This window comes from Phyllobates terribilis, unplaced genomic scaffold, assembly GCF_046119375.1.
Source record: "Phyllobates terribilis strain yellow unplaced genomic scaffold, ASM4611937v1 Scaffold_3__8_contigs__length_932513732, whole genome shotgun sequence".
Classification (NCBI taxonomy): domain Eukaryota; kingdom Metazoa; phylum Chordata; class Amphibia; order Anura; family Dendrobatidae; genus Phyllobates; species Phyllobates terribilis.
Genome location: NW_027362763.1, coordinates 53,407,342 through 53,431,241, shown reverse-complemented (window position 1 = coordinate 53,431,241; position 23,900 = coordinate 53,407,342). Strand labels below are relative to the sequence as shown.

The 23,900-nt window shown below is 31.8% G+C and overlaps 1 protein-coding gene across 1 annotated transcript in view; it reads left to right on the top strand.

Moving 5' to 3' along the window:
• LOC141257918 (uncharacterized) overlaps positions 1-22,728 on the top strand; it is a 160,457-nt gene extending 137,729 nt beyond the window's left edge. The window contains exon 2 of the transcript XR_012318121.1: positions 22,108-22,728. The gene's annotated coding sequence lies outside the window, so the exon portion shown is untranslated. The remainder of the gene's footprint in view (positions 1-22,107) is intronic.
• Positions 22,729-23,900: the final 1,172 nt, after the last annotated feature.

The following is a 23,900-nucleotide window of genomic DNA, read 5'->3' as shown; positions in this document are numbered from 1 at the left end:
TACATAGGGGCAGTATAATAGTAGTTATATCCTTTTACATAGGGACAGTATTATAGTAGTTATATTCTTGTACATATGAGCAGTATTATAGTAGTTATATTCTTGTATATAGGGGGCAGTATTATAGTAGTTATATTCTTGTATATAGTGGGCAGTATTATAGTAGTTATATTCTTGTACATAGGGCAGTATTATAGTAGTTGTATTCTTGTACATAGGGCAGTATTATAGTAGTTATATTCTTGTACTGTACATAAGGGGCAATATTATAGTTGTTATATTGTTGTACTTAGGGGGCAGTATTATAGTAGTTATATTCTTGTACATATGGAGCAGTATTATAGTAATTATATTCTTGTACATAGGGGCAGTATTATAGTAGTTATATTCCTGTACATAGGGGGCAGTATTATAGTAGTTATATTCTTGTACATAGGGAGCAGTATTATAGTAGTTATATTCTTGTATATAGGGGGCAGTATTATAGTAGTTATATTCTTGTACATTGGAGCAGTATTATAGTAGTTATATTCTTGTACATAGGGCAGTATTATAGTAGTTATATTCTTGTACATTGGAGCAGTATTATAGTAGTTATATTCTTGTACATAGGACAGTATTATAGTAGTTATATTCTTGTACATAGGGGCAGTATTATAGTAGTTATATTCTTGTACATAGGGCTGTATTATAGTAGTTATATTCTTGTACATAGGGGCAGTATTATAGTAGTTACATTGTTGTACTTAGGAGCAGTATTATAGTAGTTATATTCTTGTACATTGGAGCAGTATTATAGTAGTTATATTCTTGTACATAGGGCAGTATTATAGTAGTTATATTCTTGTATATAGGGGGCAATATTATAGTTGTTATATTCTTGTACATAGGGGGCAGTATTATAGTAGTTATATTCTTGTACACAAGGAGCAGTATTATAGTAGTTACATTCTTATACATAGGGGGCAATATTATAGTAGTTATATTCTTGTATATAGTGGACAGTATTATAGTAGTTATATTCTTGTAACAGTATTATAGTAGTTATATTCTTGTACCTAGGGGGAAGTATTATAGTAGTTATATTCTTGTACATAGGGCAGTATTATAGTAGTTATATTCTTGTACATATGAGCAGTATTATAGTAGCTATATTCTTGTACATTGGAGCAGTATTATAGCAGTTATATTCTTGTACATAGGGCAGTATTATAGTAGTTATATTCTTGTACATAGGGGCGGTATTATAGTAGTTATATTCTTGTACATAGGAGCAGTATTATTATAGTTATATTCTTGTACATTGGAGCAGTATTATAGTAGTTATATTCTTGTACATAGGGCAGTATTATAGTAGTTATATTCTTGTACATAGGGGTAGTATTATAGTAGTTATATTCTTGTACATAGGAGCAGCATTATAGTAGTTATATTCTTGTACATAGGGGGCAGTATTACAGTAGTTATATTATTGTACATTGGAGCAGTATTATAGTAGTTATATTCTTGTACATAGGGCAGTATTATAGTAGTTATATTCTTGTACATTGGAGCAGTATTATAGTAGTTATATTCTAGTACATAGGGCTGTATTATAGTAGTTATATTCTTGTACATAGGGGCAGTATTATAGTAGTTATATTCTTGTACATTGGAGCAGTATTATAGTAGTTATATTCTTGTACATAGGGCAGTATTATAGTAGTTATATTCTTGTCCATAGGGGCAGTATTATAGTAGTTGTATTCTTGTACATAGGGAGCAGTATTATAGTAGTTATGTTCTTGTACATAGGAGCAGTATTATAGTAGTTATATTCTTGTACATTGGAGCAGTATTATGGTAGTTATATTCTTGTACATAGGGCAGTATTATAGTAGTTATAATCTTGTACATAGGGGCAGTATTATAGTAGTTATATTCTTGTACATAGGAGCAGTATTATAGTAGTTATATTCTTGTACATTGGAGCAGTATTATAGTAGTTATATTCTTGTACATAGGGCAGTATTATAGTAGTTATATTCTTGTACATAGGGGGCAATATTATAGTTGTTATATTCTTGTACATAGGGGGCAGTATTATAGTAGTTATATTCTTGTACATAGGGAGCAGTATTATAGTAGTTATGTTCTTGTACATAGGGGGCAGTATTATAGTAGTTATATTCTTGTACATTGGAGCAGTATTCTAGTAGTTATATTCTTGTACATAGGGCAGTATTATAGTAGTTATATTCTTGTACATAGGGGCGGTATTATAGTAGTTATATTCTTGTACATAGGAGCAGTATTATAGTAGTTATATTCTTGTACATTGGAGCAGTATTATAGTAGTTATATTCTTGTACATAGGGCAGTATTATAGTAGTTATATTCTTGTACATAGGGGGCAATATTATAGTTGTTATATTCTTGTACATAGGGGGCAGTATTATAGTAGTTATATTCTTGTACATAGGGAGCAGTATTATAGTAGTTATATTCTTATACATAGGGGGCATTATTATAGTAGTTATATTCTTGTACATAGTGGGCAGTATTATAGTAGTTATATTCTTGTACCTAGGGGGCAGTATTATAGTAGTTATATTCTTGTACATAGGAACAGTATTATAGTAGTTATATTCTTGCACATAGGGGGCAGTATTATAGTAGTTATATTCTTGTACATAGGGGCAGTATTATAGTAGTTATATTCTTGTACATAGGGGCAGTATTATTGTAGTTATATTCTTGTACATATGAGCAGTATTATAGTAGTTATATTCTTGTATATAGGGGGCAGTATTATAGTAGTTATATTCTTGTATATAGGGGGCAGTATTACAGTAGTTATATGCTTGTACATAGTGCAGTATTATAGTAGTTGTATTCTTGTACATAGGGCAGTATTATAGTAGTTATATTCTTGTACTGTACATAAGGAGCAATATTATAGTTGTTATATTGTTGTACTTAGGGGTCAGTATTATAGTAGTTATATTCTTGTACATAGGGAGCAGTATTATAGTAATTATATTCTTTTACATAGGGGCAGTATTATAGTAGTTATATTCCTGTACATAGGGGGCTGTATTATAGTAGTTATATTCTTGTACATAGGGGCAGTATTATAGTAATTATATTCTTGTACATAGGGGCAGTATTATAGTAGTTATATTCCTGTACATAAGGGGCAGTATTATAGTAGTTATATTCTTGTACAATGGAGCAGTATTATAGTAGTTATATTCTTGTACATAGGGCAGTATTATAGTAGTTATATTTTTGTACATAGGGGCAGTATTATAGTAGTTGCATTCTTGTACATAGGGCAGTATTATAGTAGTTATATTCTTGTACATAGGGACAGTATTATAGTAGTTATATTCTAGTACATAGGGCAGTATTATAGTAGTTATATTCTTGTACATAGGAGCAGTATTATAGCAGTTATATTTTTGTACATTGGAGCAGTATTATAGTAGTTATATTCTTGTACACAGGGCAGTATTATAGTAGTTATATTCTTGTACATAGGGGGCAATATTATAGTTGTTATATTCTTGTACATAGGGGGCAGTATTATAGTAGTTATATTCTTGTACATAGGGAGCAGTATTATAGTAGTTATATTCTTGTACATAGGGGGCAGTATTATAGTAGTTATATTCTTGTACATTGGAGCAGTATTATAGTAGTTATATTCTTGTACATAGGGCAGTATTATAGTAGTTATATTCTTGTACATAGGGGCAGTATTATAGTAGTTATATTCTTGTACATAGGAGCAGTATTATAGTAGTTATATTCTTGTACATTGGAGCAGTATTATAGTAGTTATATTCTTGTACATAGGGCACTATTATAGTAGTTATAATCTTGTACATAGCGGCAGTATTATAGTAGTTATATTCTTGCACATAGGAGCAGTATTATAGTAGTTATATTCTTGTACATTGGAGCAGTATTATAGTAGTTATATTCTTGTACATAGGGCAGTATTATAGTAGTTATATTCTTGTACATAGGGGGCAATATTATAGTTGTTATATTCTTGTACATAGGGGGCAGTAATATAGTGGTTATATTCTTGTACATAGGGAGCAGTATTATAGTAGTTATATTCTTGTACATAGGGGGCAGTATTATAGTAGTTATATTCTTGTACATTGGAGCAGTATTATAGTAGTTATATTCTTGTACATAGGGCAGTATTATAGTATTTATATTCTTGTACATAGGGGCAGTATTATAGTAGTTATATTCTTGTACATAGGAGCAGTATTATAGTAGTTATATTCTTGTACATTGGAGCAGTATTATAGTAGTTATATTCTTGTACATAGGGCAGTATTATAGTAGTTATATTCTTGCACATAGGGAGCAGTATTATAGTAGTTATATTTTTATACATAGGGGTTAATATTATAGTAGTTATATTCTTGTACATAGTGGGCAGTACTAAAGTAGTTATATTCTTGTACCTAGGGGGCAGTATTATAGTAGTTATATTCTTGTACATAGGGGGCAGTATTATAGTAGTTATATTCTTTTACATAGGGGCAGTATTATAGTAGTTATATTCTTGTACATAGGGGCAGTATTATAGCAGTTATATTCTTGTACATATGAGCATTATTATAGTAGTTATATTCTTGTACATTGGAGCAGTATTATAGTAGTTGTATTCTTGTACATAGGGCAGTATTATAGTAGTTATATTCTTGTACATAGGGCAGTATTATAGTAGTTGTATTCTTGTACATAGGGCAGTATTATAGTAGTTATATTCTTGTACTGTACATAAGGGACAATATTATAGTTGTTATATTGTTGTACATAGGGGGCAGTATTATAGTAGTTATATTCTTGTACATAGGGAGCAGTATTATAGTAATTATATTCTTGCACATAGGGGCAGTATTATAGTAGTTATATTCCTGTACATAGGGGCAGTATTATAGTAGTTATATTCTTGTACATAGGGGCAGCATTATAGTAATTATATTCTTGTACATAGGGGCAGTATTATAGTAGTTATATTCCTGTACATAGGGGGCAGTATTATAGTAGTTATATTCTTGTACATAGGAACAGTATTATAGTAGTTATATTCTTGTACATAGGGGGCAGTATTATAGTAGTTATATTCTTGTACATAGGGGCAGTATTATAGTAGTTTTATTCTTGTACATAGGGGCAGTATTATAGTAGTTATATTCTTGTACATAGGGGCAGTATTATAGTAGTTATATTCTTGTACATATGAGCATTTTTATAGTAGTTATATTCTTGTACATTGGAGCAGTATTATAGTAGTTGTATTCTTGTACATAGGGCAGTATTATAGTAGTTATATTCTTGTACATAGGGCAGTATTATAGTAGTTGTATTCTTGTACATAGGGCAGTATTATAGTAGTTATATTCTTGTACTGTACATAAGGGACAATATTATAGTTGTTATATTGTTGTACATAGGGGGCAGTATTATAGTAGTTATATTCTTGTACATAGGGAGCAGTATTATAGTAATTATATTCTTGTACATAGAGGCAGTATTATAGTAGTTATATTCCTGTACATAGGGGGCAGTATTATAGTAGTTATATTCTTGTACATAGGGGCAGTATTATAGTAATTATATTCTTGTACATAGGGGCAGTATTATAGTAGTTATATTCCTGTACATAGGGTGCAATATTATAGTTATTATATTCTTGTACATAGGGGGCAGTATTATAGTAGTTATATTCTTGTACATAGGTAGCAGTATTATAGTAGTTATATTCTTGTACATAGGGGGCAGTATTATAGTAGTTATATTCTTGTACATTGGAGCAGTATTATAGTAGTTATATTCTTGTACATAGGGCAGTATTATAGTAGTTATATTCTTGTACATAGGGGCAGTATTATAGTAGTTATATTCTTGTACATAGGAGCAGTATTATAGTAGTTATATTCTTGTACATTGGAGCAGTATTATAGTAGTTATATTCTTGTACATAGGGCAGTATTATAGTAGTTATATTCTTGTACATAGGGGCAATATTATAGTTGTTATATTCTTGTACATAGGGGCAGTATTATAGTAGTTATGTTCTTGTACATAGGGAGCAGTATTATAGTAGTTATATTCTTATACATAGGGGGCAATATTATAGTAGTTATATTCTTGTACATAGTGGGCAGTATTATAGTAGTTATATTCTTGTATGTAGGGGGCAGTATTATAGTAGTTATATTCTTGTACATAGGAACAGTATTATAGTAGTTATATTCTTGTACATAGGGGGCAGTATTATAGTAGTTATATTCTTGTACATAGGGGCAGTATTATAGTAGTTATATTCTTGTACATAGGGGCAGTATTATAGTAGTTATATTCTTGTACATAGTGGCGGTATTATAGTAGTTATATTCTTGTACATTGGAGCAGTATTATTGTAGTTGTATTCTTGTACATAGGGCAATATTATAGTAGTTATATTCTTTTACACAGGGCAGTATTATAGTAGTTGTATTCTTGTACATAGGGCAGTATTATAGTAGTTATATTCTTGTACTGTACATAAGGGGCAATATTATAGTTGTTATATTGTTGTACATAGGGGGCAGTATTATAGTAGTTATATTCATGTACATAGGGAGCAGTATTATAGTAATTATATTCTTGTACATAGGGGCAGTATTATAGTAGTTATATTCCTGTACATAGGGGGCAGTATTATAGTAGTTATATTCTTGTACGTAGGGGCAGTATTATAGTAATTATATTCTTGTACATAGGGGCAGTATTATAGTAGTTATATTCCTGTACATAGGGGGCAGTATTATAGTAGTTATATTCTTGTACAATGGAGCAGTATTATAGTAGTTATATTCTTGTACATAGGGCAGTATTACAGTAGTTATATTTTTGTACATAGGGGCAGTATTATAGTAGTTGTATTCTTGTACATAGGGCAGTATTATAGTAGTTATATTCTAGTACATAGGGGCAGTATTATAGTAGTTATATTCTAGTACATAGGGCAGTATTATAGTAGTTATATTCTTGTACATAGGAGCAGTATTATAGTAGTTATATTCTTGTACATTGGAGCAGTATAATAGTAGTTATATTCTTGTACATAGGGCAGTATTATAGTAGTTATATTCTTGTACATAGGGGCAGTATTATAGTAGTTATATTCCTGTACGTAGGGGTCAGTATTATAGTAGTTATATTCTTGTACTGTACATAGGGGGCAATATTATAGTTGATATATTGTTGTACATAGGGGGCAGTATTATAGCAGTTATATTCTTGTACATAGGGAGCAGTATTATAGTAGTTATATTCTTATACATACGGGGCAATATTATAGTAGTTATATTCTTGTACATAGTGGGCAGTATTATAGTATTTATATTCTTGTACATAGGGGCAGTATTATAGTAGTTATATTCTTGTACATGGGGGCAGTATTATAGTAGTTATATTCCTATACATAGGGGGCAGTATTATAGTAGTTATATTCTTGTACATTGGAGCAGTATTATAGTAATTATATTCTTGTACATAGGGCAGTATTATAGTAGTTTTTTTTGTTCATAGGGGCAGTATTATAATAGTTGTATTCTTGTACATAGGGCAGTATTATAGTAGTTATATTCTTGTACATAGGGGGCAGTATTATAGTAGTTATATTCTTGTACATTGGAGCAGTATTATAGTAGTTATATTCTTGTACATAGGGCAGTATTATAGTAGTTATATTCCTGTACATAGGGGCAGCATTATAGCAGATATGTTCTTGTACATTGGAGCAGTATTATAGTAGTTATCTTCTTGTACATAGGGCAGTATTATAGTAGTTATATTCTTGTTCATAGGGGGCAGTATTATAGTAGCTATATTCATGTACATTGGAGCAGTATTATAGTAGTTATATTCTTGTACATAGGGCAGTATTATAGTAGTTATATTCTTGTACATAGAGGCAGTATTATAGTAGTTATATTCTTGTACATAGGAGCAGTATTATAGTAGTTATATTCTTGTACATTGGAGCAGTATTATAGTAGTTATATTCTTGTACATAGGGCAGTATTATAGTAGTTATATTCTTGTACATAGGGGGCAATATTATAGTTGTTATATTCTTGTACATAGGGGGCAGTATTATAGTAGTTATATTCTTGTACATAGGGAGCAGTATTATAGTAGTTATATTCTTATACATAGGGGGCAATATTATAGTAGTTATATTCTTGTACATAGTGGGCAGTATTATAGTAGTTATATTCTTGTATCTAGGGGGCAGTATTATAGTAGTTATATTCTTGTACATAGGGGCAGTATTATAGTAGTTATGTTCTTGTACATAGGGGCAGTATTATAGTAGTTATATTCTTGTACATAGGGGCGGTATTATAGTAGTTATATTCTTGTACATTGGAGCAGTATTATTGTAGTTGTATTCTGGTACATAGAGCAGTATTATAGTAGTTATATTCTTTTACATAGGGCAGTATTATAGTAGTTGTATTCTTGTACATAGGGCAGTATTATAGTAGTTATATTCTTGTACTGTACATAAGGGGCAATATTATAATTGTTATATTGTTGTACATAGGGGGCAGTATTATAGTAGTTATATTCATGTACATAGGGAGCAGTATTATAGTAATTATATTCTTGTACATAGGGGCAGTATTATAGTAGTTATATTCTTGTACATAGGGGGCAGTATTATAGTAGTTATATTCTTGTACATAGGGGCAGTATTATAGTAATTATATTCTTGTACATAGGGGCAGTATTATAGTAGTTATATTCCTTTACATAGGGGGCAGTATTATAGTAGTTATATTCTTGTACATAGGGCAGTATTATAGTAGTTATATTTTTGTACATAGGTGCAGTATTATAGTAGTTATATTCTTGTACATAGGGCAGTATTATAGTAGTTATATTCTAGTACATAGGGGCAGTATTATAGTAGTTATATTCTAGTACAGAGGGCAGTATTATAGTAGTTATATTCTTGTACATAGGAGCAGTATTATAGTAGTTATATTCTTGTACATTGGAGCAGTATTATAGTAGTTATATTCTTGTACATAGGGGCAGTATTATAGTAGTTATATTCCTGTACCTAGGGGTCAGTATTATAGTAGTTATATTCTTGTACTGTAAATAGGGGGCAATATTATAGTTGTTATATTGTTGTACATAGGGGGCAGTATTATAGCAGTTATATTCTTGTACATAGGGAGCAGTATTATAGTAGTTATATTCTTATACATACGGGGCAATATTATAGTAGTTATATACTTGTACATAGTGGGCAGTATTATAGTAGTTATATTCTTGTACATAGGGGCAGTATTATAGTAGTTATATTCTTGTACATGGGGGCAGTATTATAGTAGTTATATTCCTATACATAGTGGGCAGTATTATAGTAGTTATATTCTTGTACATTGGAGCAGTATTATAGTAGTTATATTCTTGTACATAGGGCAGTATTATAGTAGGTTTTTTTTGTTCATAGGGGCAGTATTATAGTAATTGTATTCTTGTACATAGGGCAGTATTATAGTAGTTATATTCTTGTACATAGGGGCAGTATTATAGTAGTTATATTCTTGTACATAGGGGGCAGTATTATAGTAGTTATATTCTTGTACATTGGAGCAGTATTATAGTAGTTATATTCTTGTACATAGGGGGCAGTATTATAGTAGTTATATTCCTGTACATAGGGGCAGTATTATAGCAGTTATGTTCTTGTACATTGGAGCAGTATTATAGTAGTTATAATCTTGTACATAGGGCAGTATTATAGTAGTTATATTCTTGTTCATAGGGGGCAGTATTATAGTAGCTATATTCATGTACATTGGAGCAGTATTATAGTAGTTATATTCTTGTACATAGGGCAGTATTATAGTAGTTATATTCTTGTACATAGGAGCAGTATTATAGTAGTTATATTCTTGTACATTGGAGCAGTATTATAGTAGTTATATTCTTGAACATAGGGCAGTATTATAGTAGTTATAATCTTGTACATAGCGGCAGTATTATAGTAGTTATATTCTTGTACATAGGAGCAGTATTATAGTAGTTATATTCTTGTACATTGGAGCAGTATTATAGTAGTTATATTCTTGAACATAGGGCAGTATTATAGTAGTCATATTCTTGAACATAGGGGGCAATATTACAGTTGTTATATTCTTGTACATAGGGGGCAGTATTATAGTGGTTATATTCTTGTACATAGGGAGCAGAATTATAGTAGTTATATTCTTGTACATAGGGGGCAGTATTATAGTAGTTATATTATTGTACAATGGAGCAGTATTATAGTAGTTATATTCTTGTACATAGGGAAGTATTATAGTAGTTATATTCTTGTGCATAGGGGCAGTATTATAGTAGTTATATTCTTGTACATAGGAGCAGTATTATAGTAGTTATATTCTTGTACATTGGAGCAGTATTATAGTAGTTATATTCTTGTACATAGGGCAGTATTATGGTAGTTATATTCTTGTAGATAGGGAGCAGTATTATAGTAGTTATATTCTTATACATAGGGCAGTATTATAGTAGTTTTTTTTTGTTCATAGGGGCAGTATTATAGTAGTTGTATTCTTGTACATAGGGCAGTATTATAGTAGTTATATTCTTGTACATAGGGGCAGTATTATAGTAGTTATATTCTTGTACATAGGGGGCAGTATTATAGTAGTTATATTCTTGTACATTGGAGCAGTATTATAGTAGTTATATTCTTGTACATAGGGCAGTATTATAGTAGTTATATTCCTGTACATAGGGGCAGTATTATAGCAGTTTTGTTCTTGTACATTGGAGCAGTATTATAGTAGTTATATTCTTGTACATAGGGCAGTATTATAGTAGTTATATTCTTGTTCTTAGGGGGCAGTATTATAGTAGCTATATTCATGTACATTGGAGCAGTATTATAGTAGTTATATTCTTGTACATAGGGCAGTATTATAGTAGTTATATTCTTGTACATAGGAGCAGTATTATAGTAGTTATATTCTTGTACATTGGAGCAGTATTATAGTAGTTATATTCTTGTACATAGGGCAGTATTATAGTAGTTATAATCTTGTACATAGCGGCAGTATTATAGTAGTTATATTCTTGTACATAGGAGCAGTATTATAGTAGTTATATTCTTGTACATCGGAGCAGTATTATAGTAGTTATATTCTTGTACATAGGGCAGTATTATAGTAGTTATATTCTTGTACATAGGGGGCAATATTATAGTTGTTATATTCTTGTACATAGGGGGCAGTATTATAGTGGTTATATTCTTGTACATAGGGAGAAGTATTATAGTAGTTATATTCTTGTACATAGGGGGCAGTATTATAGTAGTTATATTATTGTACATTGGAGCAGTATTATAGCAGTTATATTCTTGTACATAGGGCAGTATTATAGTAGTTATATTCTTGTACATAGGGGCAGTATTATAGTAGTTATATTCTTGTACATAGGAGCAGTATTATAGTAGTTATATTCTTGTACATTGGAGCAGTATTATAGTAGTTAAATTCTTGTACATAGGGCAGTATTATAGTAGTTATATTCTTGTACATAGGGAGCAGTATTATAGTAGTTATATTCTTGTACATAGGGGCAGTATTATAGTAGTTATATTCTTGTACATATGAGCAGTATTATAGTAGTTATATTCTTGTACATTGGAGCAGTAGTATAGTAGTTGTATTCTTGTACATAGGGCAGTATTATAGTAGTTATATTCTTGTACATAGGGCAGTATTATAGTAGTTGTATTCTTGTACATAGGGCAGTATTATAGTAGTTATATTCTTGTACTGTACATAAGGGGCAATATTATAGTTGTTATATTCTTGTACATAGGGGGCAGTATTATAGTGGTTATATTCTTGTACATAGGGAGCAGTATTATAGTAGTTATATTCTTGTACATAGGGGGCAGTATTATAGTAGTTATATTATTGTACATTGGAGCAGTATTATAGTAGTTATATTCTTGTACATAGGGCAGTATTATAGTAGTTATATTCTTGTACATAGGGGCAGTATTATAGTAGTTATATTCTTGTACATAGGAGCAGTATTATAGTAGTTATATTTTTGTACATTGGAGCAGTATTATAGTAGTTATATTCTTGAACATAGGGGGCAATATTATAGTTGTTATATTCTTGTACATAGGGGGCAGTATTATAGTGGTTATATTCTTGTACATAGGGAGCAGTATTATAGTAGTTATATTCTTGTACATAGGGGGCAGTATTATATTAGTTATATTCTTGTACATAGGAGCAGTATTATAGTAGTTATATTCTTGTACATTGGAGCAGTATTATAGTAGTTATATTCTTGAACATAGGGCAGTATTATAGTAGTTATATTCTTGAACATAGGGGGCAATATTATAGTTGTTATATTCTTGTACATAGGGGGCAGTATTATAGTGGTTATATTCTTGTACATAGGGAGCAGTATTATAGTAGTTATATTCTTGTACATAGGGGGCAGTATTATAGTAGTTATATTATTGTACAATGGAGCAGTATTATAGTAGTTATATTCTTGTACATAGGGCAGTATTATAGTAGTTATATTCTTGTACATAGGGGCAGTATTATAGTAGTTATATTCTTGTACATAGGAGCAGTATTATAGTAGTTATATTCTTGTACATTGGAGCAGTATTATAGTAGTTATATTCTTGTACATAGGGCAGTATTATAGTAGTTATATTCTTGTACATAGGGAGCAGTATTATAGTAGTTATATTCTTATACATAGGGCAGTATTATAGTAGTTTTTTTTTGTTCATAGGGGCAGTATTATAGTAGTTGTATTCTTGTACATAGGGCAGTATTATAGTAGTTATATTCTTGTACATAGGGGCAGTATTATAGTAGTTATATTCTTGTACATAGGGGGCAGTATTATAGTAGTTATATTCTTGTACATTGGAGCAGTATTATAGTAGTTATATTCTTGTACATAGGGCAGTATTATAGTAGTTATATTCCTGTACATAGGGGCAGTATTATAGCAGTTTTGTTCTTGTACATTGGAGCAGTATTATAGTAGTTATATTCTTGTACATAGGGCAGTATTATAGTAGTTATATTCTTGTTCATAGGGGGCAGTATTATAGTAGCTATATTCATGTACATTGGAGCAGTATTATAGTAGTTATATTCTTGTACATAGGGCAGTATTATAGTAGTTATATTCTTGTACATAGGAGCAGTATTATAGTAGTTATATTCTTGTACATTGGAGCAGTATTATAGTAGTTATATTCTTGTACATAGGGCAGTATTATAGTAGTTATAATCTTGTACATAGCGGCAGTATTATAGTAGTTATATTCTTGTACATAGGAGCAGTATTATAGTAGTTATATTCTTGTACATTGGAGCAGTATTATAGTAGTTATATTCTTGTACATAGGGCAGTATTATAGTAGTTATATACTTGTACATAGGGGGCAATATTATAGTTGTTATATTCTTGTACATAGGGGGCAGTATTATAGTGGTTATATTCTTGTACATAGGGAGCAGTATTATAGTAGTTATATTCTTGTACATAGGGGGCAGTATTATAGTAGTTATATTATTGTACATTGGAGCAGTATTATAGCAGTTATATTCTTGTACATAGGGCAGTATTATAGTAGTTATATTCTTGTACATAGGGGCAGTATTATAGTAGTTATATTCTTGTACATAGGAGCAGTATTATAGTAGTTATATTCTTGTACATTGGAGCAGTATTATAGTAGTTATATTCTTGTACATAGGGCAGTATTATAGTAGTTATATTCTTGTACATAGGGAGCAGTATTATAGTAGTTATATTCTTATACATAGGGGGTAATATTATAGTAGTTATATTCTTGTACATAGTGGGCAGTATTAAAGTAGTTATATTCTTGTACCTAGGGGGCAGTATTATAGTACTTATATTCTTGTACATAGAAACAGTATTACAGTAGTTATATTCTTGTACATAGGGGGCAGTATTATAGTAGTTATATTCTTGTACATAGGGGCAGTATTATAGTAGTTATATTCTTGTACATAGGGGCAGTATTATAGTAGTTATATTCTTGTACATATGAGCAGTATTATAGTAGTTATATTCTTGTACATTGGAGCAGTAGTATAGTAGTTGTATTCTTGTACATAGGGCAGTATTATAGTAGTTATATTCTTGTACATAGGGCAGTATTATAGTAGTTGTATTCTTGTACATAGGGCAGTATTATAGTAGTTATATTCTTGTACTGTACATAAGGGGCAATATTATAGTTGTTATATTCTTGTACATAGGGGGCAGTATTATAGTGGTTATATTCTTGTACATAGGGAGCAGTATTATAGTAGTTATATTCTTGTACATAGGGGGCAGTATTATAGTAGTTATATTATTGTACATTGGAGCAGTATTATAGTAGTTATATTCTTGTACATAGGGCAGTATTATAGTAGTTATATTCTTGTACATAGGGGCAGTATTATAGTAGTTATATTCTTGTACATAGGAGCAGTATTATAGTAGTTATATTCTTGTACATTGGAGCAGTATTATAGTAGTTATATTCTTGTACATAGGGCAGTATTATAGTAGTTATATTCTTGTATATAGGGAGCAGTATTATAGTAGTTATATTCTTATACATAGGGGGTAATATTATAGTAGTTATATTCTTGTACATAGTGGGCAATATTAAAGTAGTTATATTCTTGTACCTAGGGGGCAGTATTATAGTAGTTATATTCTTGTACATAGGAACAGTATTACAGTAGTTATATTCTTGTACATAGGGGGCAGTATTATAGTAGTTATATTCTTGTACATAGGGGCAGTATTATAGTAGTTATATTCTTGTACATAGGGGCAGTATTATAGTAGTTATATTCTTGTACATATGAGCAGTATTATAGTAGTTATATTCTTGTACATTGGAGCAGTCGTATAGTAGTTGTATTCTTGTAAATAGGGCAGTATTATAGTAGTTATATTCTTGTACATAGGGCAGTATTATAGTAGTTGTATTCTTGTACATAGGGCAGTATTATAGTAGTTATATTCTTGTACTGTACATAAGGGGCAATATTATAGTTGTTATATTGTTGTACATAGGGGGCAGTATTATAGTAGTTATATTCTTGTACATAGGGAGCAGTATTATAGTAATTATATTCTTGTACATAGGGGCAGTATTATAGTAATTATATTCCTGTACATAGGGGGCAGTATTATAGTAGTTATATTCTTGTACATAGGGGCAGTATTATAGTAATTATATTCTTGTACATAGGGGCAGTATTATAGTAGTTATATTCCTGTACATAGGGGGCAGTATTATAGTAGTTATATTCTTGTACAACGGAGCAGTATTATAGTAGTTATATTCTTGTACATAGGGGCAGTATTATAGTAGTTATATTCTTGTACATAGGGCAGTATTATAGTAGTTATATTTTTGTACATAGGGGCAGTATTATAGTAGTTGTATTCTTGTACATAGGGCAGTATTATAGTAGTTATATTCTTGTACATAGGGGCAGTATTATAGTAGTTATATTCTAGTACATAGGGCAGTATTATAGTAGTTACATTCTTGTACAATGGAGCAGTATTATAGTAGTTATATTCTTGTACATAGGGCAGTATTATAATAGTTATATTTTTGTACATAGGGGCAGTATTATAGTAGTTGTATTCTTGTACATAGGGCAGTATTATAGTAGTTATATTCTTGTACATAGGGGCAGTATTATAGTAGTTATATTCTAGTACATAGGGCAGTATTATAGTAGTTATATTCTTGTACATTGGAGTAGTATTATAGTAGTTATATTCTTGTACATAGGGCAGTATTATAGTAGTTATATTCTTGTACATAGGGTGCAATATTATAGTTGTTATATTCTTGTACATAGGGGGCAGTATTATAGTAGTTATATTCTTGTACATAGGGAGCAGTATTATAGTAATTATATTCTTGTACATAGGGGGCAGTATTATAGTAGTTATATTCTTGTACATAGGGGCAGTATTATAGTAATTATATTCTTGTACATAGGAGCAGTATTATAGTAGTTATATTCTTGTACATAGGGGCAGTATTATAGTAGTTATAATCTTGTACAACGGAGCAGTATTATAGTAGTTATATTCTTGTACATAGGGCAGTATTATAGTAGTTATATTTTTGTACATAGGGGCAGTATTATAGTAGTTGTATTCTTGTACATAGGGCAGTATTATAGTAGTTATATTCTTGTACATAGGGGCAGTATTATAGTAGTTATATTCTAGTACATAGGGCAGTATTATAGTAGTTATATTCTTGTACAATGGAGCAGTATTATAGTAGTTATATTCTTGTACATAGGGAGCAGTATTATAGTAGTTATATTCTTGTACATAGGGGGCAGTATTATAGTAGTTATATTCTTGTACATTGGAGCAGTATTATAGTAGTTATATTCTTGTACATAGGGCAGTATTATAGTAGTTATATTCTTGTACATAGGGGCAGTATTATAGTAGCTATATTCTTGTACATAGGAGCAGTATTATAGTAGTTATATTCTTGTACATTGGAGCAGTATTATAGTAGTTATATTCTTGTACATAGGGCAGTATTATAGTAGTTATATTCTTGTACATAGGGGGCAATATTATAGTTGTTATATTCTTGTACATAGGGGGCAGTATTATAGTAGTTATATTCTTGTACATAGGGAGCAGTATTATAGTAGTTATATTCTTATACATAGGGGGCAATATTATAGTAGTTATATTCTTGTACATAGTGTGCAGTATTATAGTAGTTATATTCTTGTATCTAGGGGGCAGTATTATAGTAGTTATATTCTTGTACATAGGAACAGTATTATAGTAGTTATATTCTTGTACATAGGGGGCAGTATTATAGTAGTTATATTCTTGTACATAGGGGCAGTATTATAGTAGTTATATTCTTGTACATAGGGGCAGTATTATAGTAGTTATATTCTTGTACATATGAGCAGTATTATAGTAGTTATATTCTTGTACATTGGAGCAGTATTATAGTAGTTGTATTCTTGTACATAGGGCAGTATTATAGTAGTTATATTCTTTTACATAGGGCAGTATTATAGTAGTTGTATTCTTGTACATAGGGCAGTATTATAGTAGTTATATTCTTGTACTGTACATAAGGGGCAATATTATAGTTGTTATATTGTTGTACATAGGGGGCAGTATTATAATAGTTATATTCATGTACATAGGGAGCAGTATTATAGTAATTATATTCTTGTACATAGGGGCAGTATTATAGTAGTTATATTCCTGTACATAGGGGGCAGTATTATAGTAATTATATTCTTGTACATAGGGGCAGTATTATAGTAGTTATATTCCTGTACATAGGGGGCAGTATTATAGTAGTTATATTCTTGTACAATGGAGCAGTATTATAGTAGTTATATTCTTGTACATAGGGCAGTATTACAGTAGTTATATTTTTGTACATAGGGGCAGTATTATAGTAGTTGTATTCTTGTACATAGGGCAGTATTATAGTAGTTATATTCTAGTACATAGGGGCAGTATTATAGTAGTTATATTCTAGTACATAGGGCAGTATTATAGTATTTATATTCTTGTACATAGTAGCAGTATTATAGTAGTTATATTCTTGTACATTGGAGCAGTATTATAGTAGTTATATTCTTGTACATAGGGCAGTATTATAGTAGTTATATTCTTGTACATAGGGGCAGTATTATAGTAGTTATATTCCTGTACGTAGGGGTCAGTATTATAGTAGTTATATTCTTGTACTGTACATAGGGGGCAATATTATAGTTGTTATATTGTTGTACATAGGGGGCAGTATTATAGCAGTTATATTCTTGTACATTGGAGCAGTATTATAGTAGTTATATTCTTGTACATAGGGCAGTATTATAGTAGTTATATTCTTGTACATAGGGGCAGTATTATAGTAGCTATATTCTTGTACATAGGAGCAGTATTATAGTAGTTATATTCTTGTACATTGGAGCAGTATTATAGTAGTTATATTCTTGTACATAGGGCAGTATTATAGTAGTTATATTCTTGTACATAGGGGGCAATATTATAGTTGTTATATTCTTGTACATAGGGGGCAGTATTATAGTAGTTATATTCTTGTACATAGGGAGCAGTATTATAGTAGTTATATTCTTATACATAGGGGGCAATATTATAGTAGTTATATTCTTGTACATAGTGTGCAGTATTATAGTAGTTATATTCTTGTATCTAGGGGGCAGTATTATAGTAGTTATATTCTTGTACATAGGAACAGTATTATAGTAGTTATATTCTTGTACATAGGGGGCAGTATTATAGTAGTTATATTCTTGTACATAGGGGCAGTATTATAGTAGTTATATTCTTGTACATAGGGGCAGTATTATAGTAGTTATATTCTTGTACATATGAGCAGTATTATAGTAGTTATATTCTTGTACATTGGAGCAGTATTATAGTAGTTGTATTCTTGTACATAGGGCAGTATTATAGTAGTTATATTCTTTTACATAGGGCAGTATTATAGTAGTTGTATTCTTGTACATAGGGCAGTATTATAGTAGTTATATTCTTGTACTGTACATAAGGGGCAATATTATAGTTGTTATATTGTTGTACATAGGGGGCAGTATTATAATAGTTATATTCATGTACATAGGGAGCAGTATTATAGTAATTATATTCTTGTACATAGGGGCAGTATTATAGTAGTTATATTCCTGTACATAGGGGGCAGTATTATAGTAATTATATTCTTGTACATAGGGGCAGTATTATAGTAGTTATATTCCTGTACATAGGGGGCAGTATTATAGTAGTTATATTCTTGTACAATGGAGCAGTATTATAGTAGTTATATTCTTGTACATAGGGCAGTATTACAGTAGTTATATTTTTGTACATAGGGGCAGTATTATAGTAGTTGTATTCTTGTACATAGGGCAGTATTATAGTAGTTATATTCCAGTACATAGGGGCAGTATTATAGTAGTTATATTCTAGTACATAGGGCAGTATTATAGTATTTATATTCTTGTACATAGTAGCAGTATTATAGTAGTTATATTCTTGTACATTGGAGCAGTATTATAGTAGTTATATTCTTGTACATAGGGCAGTATTATAGTAGTTATATTCTTGTACATAGGGGCAGTATTATAGTAGTTATATTCCTGTACGTAGGGGTCAGTATTATAGTAGTTATATTCTTGTACTGTACATAGGGGGCAATATTATAGTTGTTATATTGTTGTACATAGGGGGCAGTATTATAGCAGTTATATTCTTGTACATAGGGAGCAGTATTATAGTAGTTATATTCTTATACATACGGGGCAATATTATAGTAGTTATATTCTTGTACATAGTGGGCAGTATTATAGTAGTTATGTTCTTGTACATAGGGGCAGTATTATAGTAGTTATATTCTTGTACATGGGGGCAGTATTATAGTAGTTATATTCCTATACATAGGGGGTAGTATTATAGTAGTTATATTCTTGTACATTGGAGCAGTATTATAGTAGTTATATTCTTGTACATAGGGCAGTATTATAGTAGTTTTTTTTTTCATAGGGGCAGTATTATAGTAGTTGTATTCTTGTACATAGGGCAGTATTATAGTAGTTATATTCTTGTACATAGGGGCAGTATTATAGTAGTTATATTCTTGTACATAGGGGGCAGTATTATAGTAGTTATATTCTTGTACATTGGAGCAGTATTATAGTAGTTATATTCTTGTACATAGGGCAGTATTATAGTAGTTATATTCCTGTACATAGGGGCAGTATTATAGCAGTTATGTTCTTGTACATTGGAGCAGTATTATTGTAGTTATATTCTTGTACATAGGGCAGTATTATAGTAGTTATATTTTTGTTCATAGGGGGCAGTATTATAGTAGCTATATTCATGTACATTGGAGCAGTATTATAGTAGTTATATTCTTGTACATAGGGCAGTATTATAGTAGTTATATTCTTGTACATAGGGGCAGTATTATAGTAGTTGTATTCTTGTACATAGGAGCAGTATTATAGTAGTTCTATTCTTGTACATAGGGGGCAGTATTATAGTAGTTATATTCTTGTGCATTGGAGCAGTATTTTAGTAGTTATATTCTTGTACATAGGGCAGTATTATAGTAGTTATATTCTTGTACATAGGGGCAGTATTATAGTAGTTATATTCTTGTACATATGAGCAGTATTATAGTAGTTATATTCTTGTACATTGGAGCAGTATTATAGTAGTTATATTCTTGTACATAGGGCAGTATTATAGTAGTTATATTCTTGTACATAGGGGCAGTATTATATTACTTATATTCTTGTACATAGGGGGCAATATTATAGTTGTTATATTCTTGTACATAGGGGCAGTATTATAGTAGATATATTCTTGTACATAGGGAGCAGTATTATAGTAGTTATATTCTTATACATAGGGGGCAATATTATAGTAGTTATATTCTTGTACATAGTGGGCAGTATTATAGTAGTTATATTCTTGTACCTAGGGGGCAGTATTATAGTAGTTATATTCTTGTACATAGGAACAGTATTATAGTAGTTATATTCTTGTACATAGGGGGCAGTATTATAGTAGTTATATTCTTGTATATAGAGGGCAGTATTACAGTAGTAATATTCTTGTACATAGGGCAGTATTATAGTAGTTATATTCTTGTACATAGGGGCAGTATTATAGTAGTTATATTCTTGTACATAGGAGCAGTATTATAGCAGTTATATTCTTGTACATAGGGAACAGTATTATATTAGTTATATTCTTGTACATAGGAGCAGTATTATAGTAGTTATATTCTTGTACATAGGGGCAGTATTATAGTAGTTATATTCTTGTACATAGGGACAGTATTATAGTAGTTATATTCTTGTACATAGGGGCAGTATTATAGTAGTTATATTCTTGTACATAGGGACAGTATTATAGTAGTTATATTCTTGTACATAGGAGCAGTATTATAGCAGTTATATCCTTGTACATAGGAGCAGTATTATAGTAGTTATATTCTTGTACATAGGAGCAGTATTATAGCAGTTATATCCTTGTACATAGGAGGCAGTATTATAGTAGTTATATTCTTGTACATAGAAGCAGTATTATAGTAGTTATATTCATGTACATAGGGACAGTATTATAGTAGTTATACTCTTGTACATAGCAGCAGTATTATAGTAGTTATATTCCTGTACATAGGGGGCAGTATTATAGTAGTTATATTCTTGTACATAGGGGCTGTATTATAGTAGTTATATTCTTGTATATAGAAGCAGTACTATAGTAGTTATATTCTTGTACATAGGGACAGTATTATAGTTGTTATATTCTTGTACATAGGGGCAGTATTATTTACATAGGGGGCAGCGTGCCAATATAGTTGACAGTCCTGGGTGGGCCCCTCTGAAGGGAAGCCGGGGGCACCCTTTGCCCCCAATAGCTATGCTACTGGTTATAATGCCAGAAACCCAACAGGGTCTTTAATAGCACTTATAAGTCAAAGGAGCATTTTGTGCCAACATATTTTACACGTTTGGGTGCAACTGCAACCCCTGCACCCAGTATAGTTAAAGCCTTGCTCCAGGGTGTTTCCAAATCCTCCTAAACCCTCCCGAAAAGCAACGAATTCTTCCATTGCGGGGTCAGAGAGTGGGGTGGCCTTTAAAGATGTATGGTCATGGAAATTATATTTGCCTAAAGTTGTTGCGATCTTCCTACCCTATCTTATGGGCAATGTGTGTAATTATCTGTTCTGGCAGGTGGTCTGTAATCACGGCCGGTTATTTCGGGCCCACCGTGTGTTCCATAAAGGGGCCTGAATATTTAATCCCCGGTTAGGATACCATATACCCAGACATGCTGGGTGTTATAGTTTTGCAAAAGTGGAAGAGCTAAAAGTATGCCGCACATTTTCTACTAAATAATTGCGCCATTTTTTTTAATTTTTTTTTTTTACAGTGAGCTCCCAATGTCCTGCGAAGGGTTAAGATTCGCCAATTGCAATGAAGTTAATTTCTCGTCACCATTCCCAGGAGTCTAGAAGACGTCTTGTCAAGGTGCATTTCACTCCACGGCACAAGTGACAACCACAACAATGAGGTGGAATGGAAAGCGGCGGCGCTGAGCCGGGGCTCGGCTCATTCACAGTGACGGCGCTGTCATCTCTCCTTATTAAACTGTCTGTGCTCCTCATCATGTCAGCTCCGCTCGGCAGGAAAAGGTTACGTTAGCCCCAGCTCTTCTTATCGTGCTCCACATGGAGCCATCATATAGATTTCAGGCTGTTTTCACATAACTGGCCCTCGGAGCTCACAATCTAATTTTTGGCCTTCGGGTGTAAGTTACCTGGGGTGAGTGCCTCATTTTTGCACACCATTGGTTTGGCAGCTTACATCTCCCCTTTTTTTGCGCCCCTAAAAGTCAAGCACCCACAACCTAATGTATCAGATTTCCCGTTTGCAAAAAGTTCTGCAACTTTCTAATATGTTTTGTGCGTTAATTTCTCACCATTTGCAAGATCTCTGCTCGTTGTCAGAAAATGGGAACATGCTTCTTTAGATAAAGAATTAAGTAACATTTGGGCACATTAATTAACATTTGTTATTGGGTTTGTGAAGAATACCCCTTTAATCCCCGTATAATAAAAAGTTTTACAACTTTGTAACACGGTTTCTACTGTATATCTTCTTTCTTTTTTTCTGCTATTCCTATCCATGCACTCACAATGGACAATTAATCTTACAAAGTATCCAATAAATCTCCTAGCAAAAAAAACAACCAAAAACCATACACAAAAGGAAAGAAAAAAAGAATAGAAAAGACAGGAGACAAGAGGAAGTCTGGAAACTTGGGCATGACATCATTGTGTCATAACTAAGGTGAATGTTTAAAAGTTCGGTACTTTATAAAAATCACAGCATCAAACAGTATCTACATCATATTACTCTGAAGAGAATGTTTTCAAATGCCATACTATAATTTAACCATATACAGTAGCTAAATAGTAGTGCTATATGGTGAATGTGTAAAACTGTTATAGTCTGCCTAAATAAAACAACATGATACGTAGTGCCTTCATAGAAGGTTGATACAGTAAAGGTATAAACCTGCCACTGCACCTAAATAATACATCCGCACAGTACCTACATAGTAGTGTCATATGGCAATTGTATCTAAATAATCCAGATAAATAATACCATCATAGACGTTTAATACAGTAAATGTATAAAACTGCCAAACTGTGCCTGAATAGTGGCAGGAAATGTTAAGTACGTAGCAGTGCCTCCCAGTGATATTATAAAACTGCCATACAGCACCTGAATATTACTATAAGGCTAGAGTCACACTAGAATATAAAAATATCAGCCCAATGTTGATCCAGAAAAGGACGAGTCTCATGCGAGTGACTCGCCCTCCCTGAGCGGTGGGGTACCCGGAGCCGGGCCGATGTAGGGTGGCAGTGTGGGATGTCATCGTGGCCGTGACCCGGTCCGTGCCCAGGGCTGTCACATGAAAAATGGGCTCGTTGATGAGTGGTTATTTGACTACGCCACCTGTGGTGTCTGGTGAGGGCCACCAGCGCTGCAACAGTCCTCTGAGGCTGATGTTCTGGCAGCTTGGTTGATACTACTCCCCACAGGCGGAGTAGGCCTCAGGGCAGTGTTAGATGAACTGAGTGGAGGGATGGTGGGTGCAGGGCCGCGCGGGAATAACCAAGCGGAGATGGTAAATGAAGTCATCCAGGTTTTACT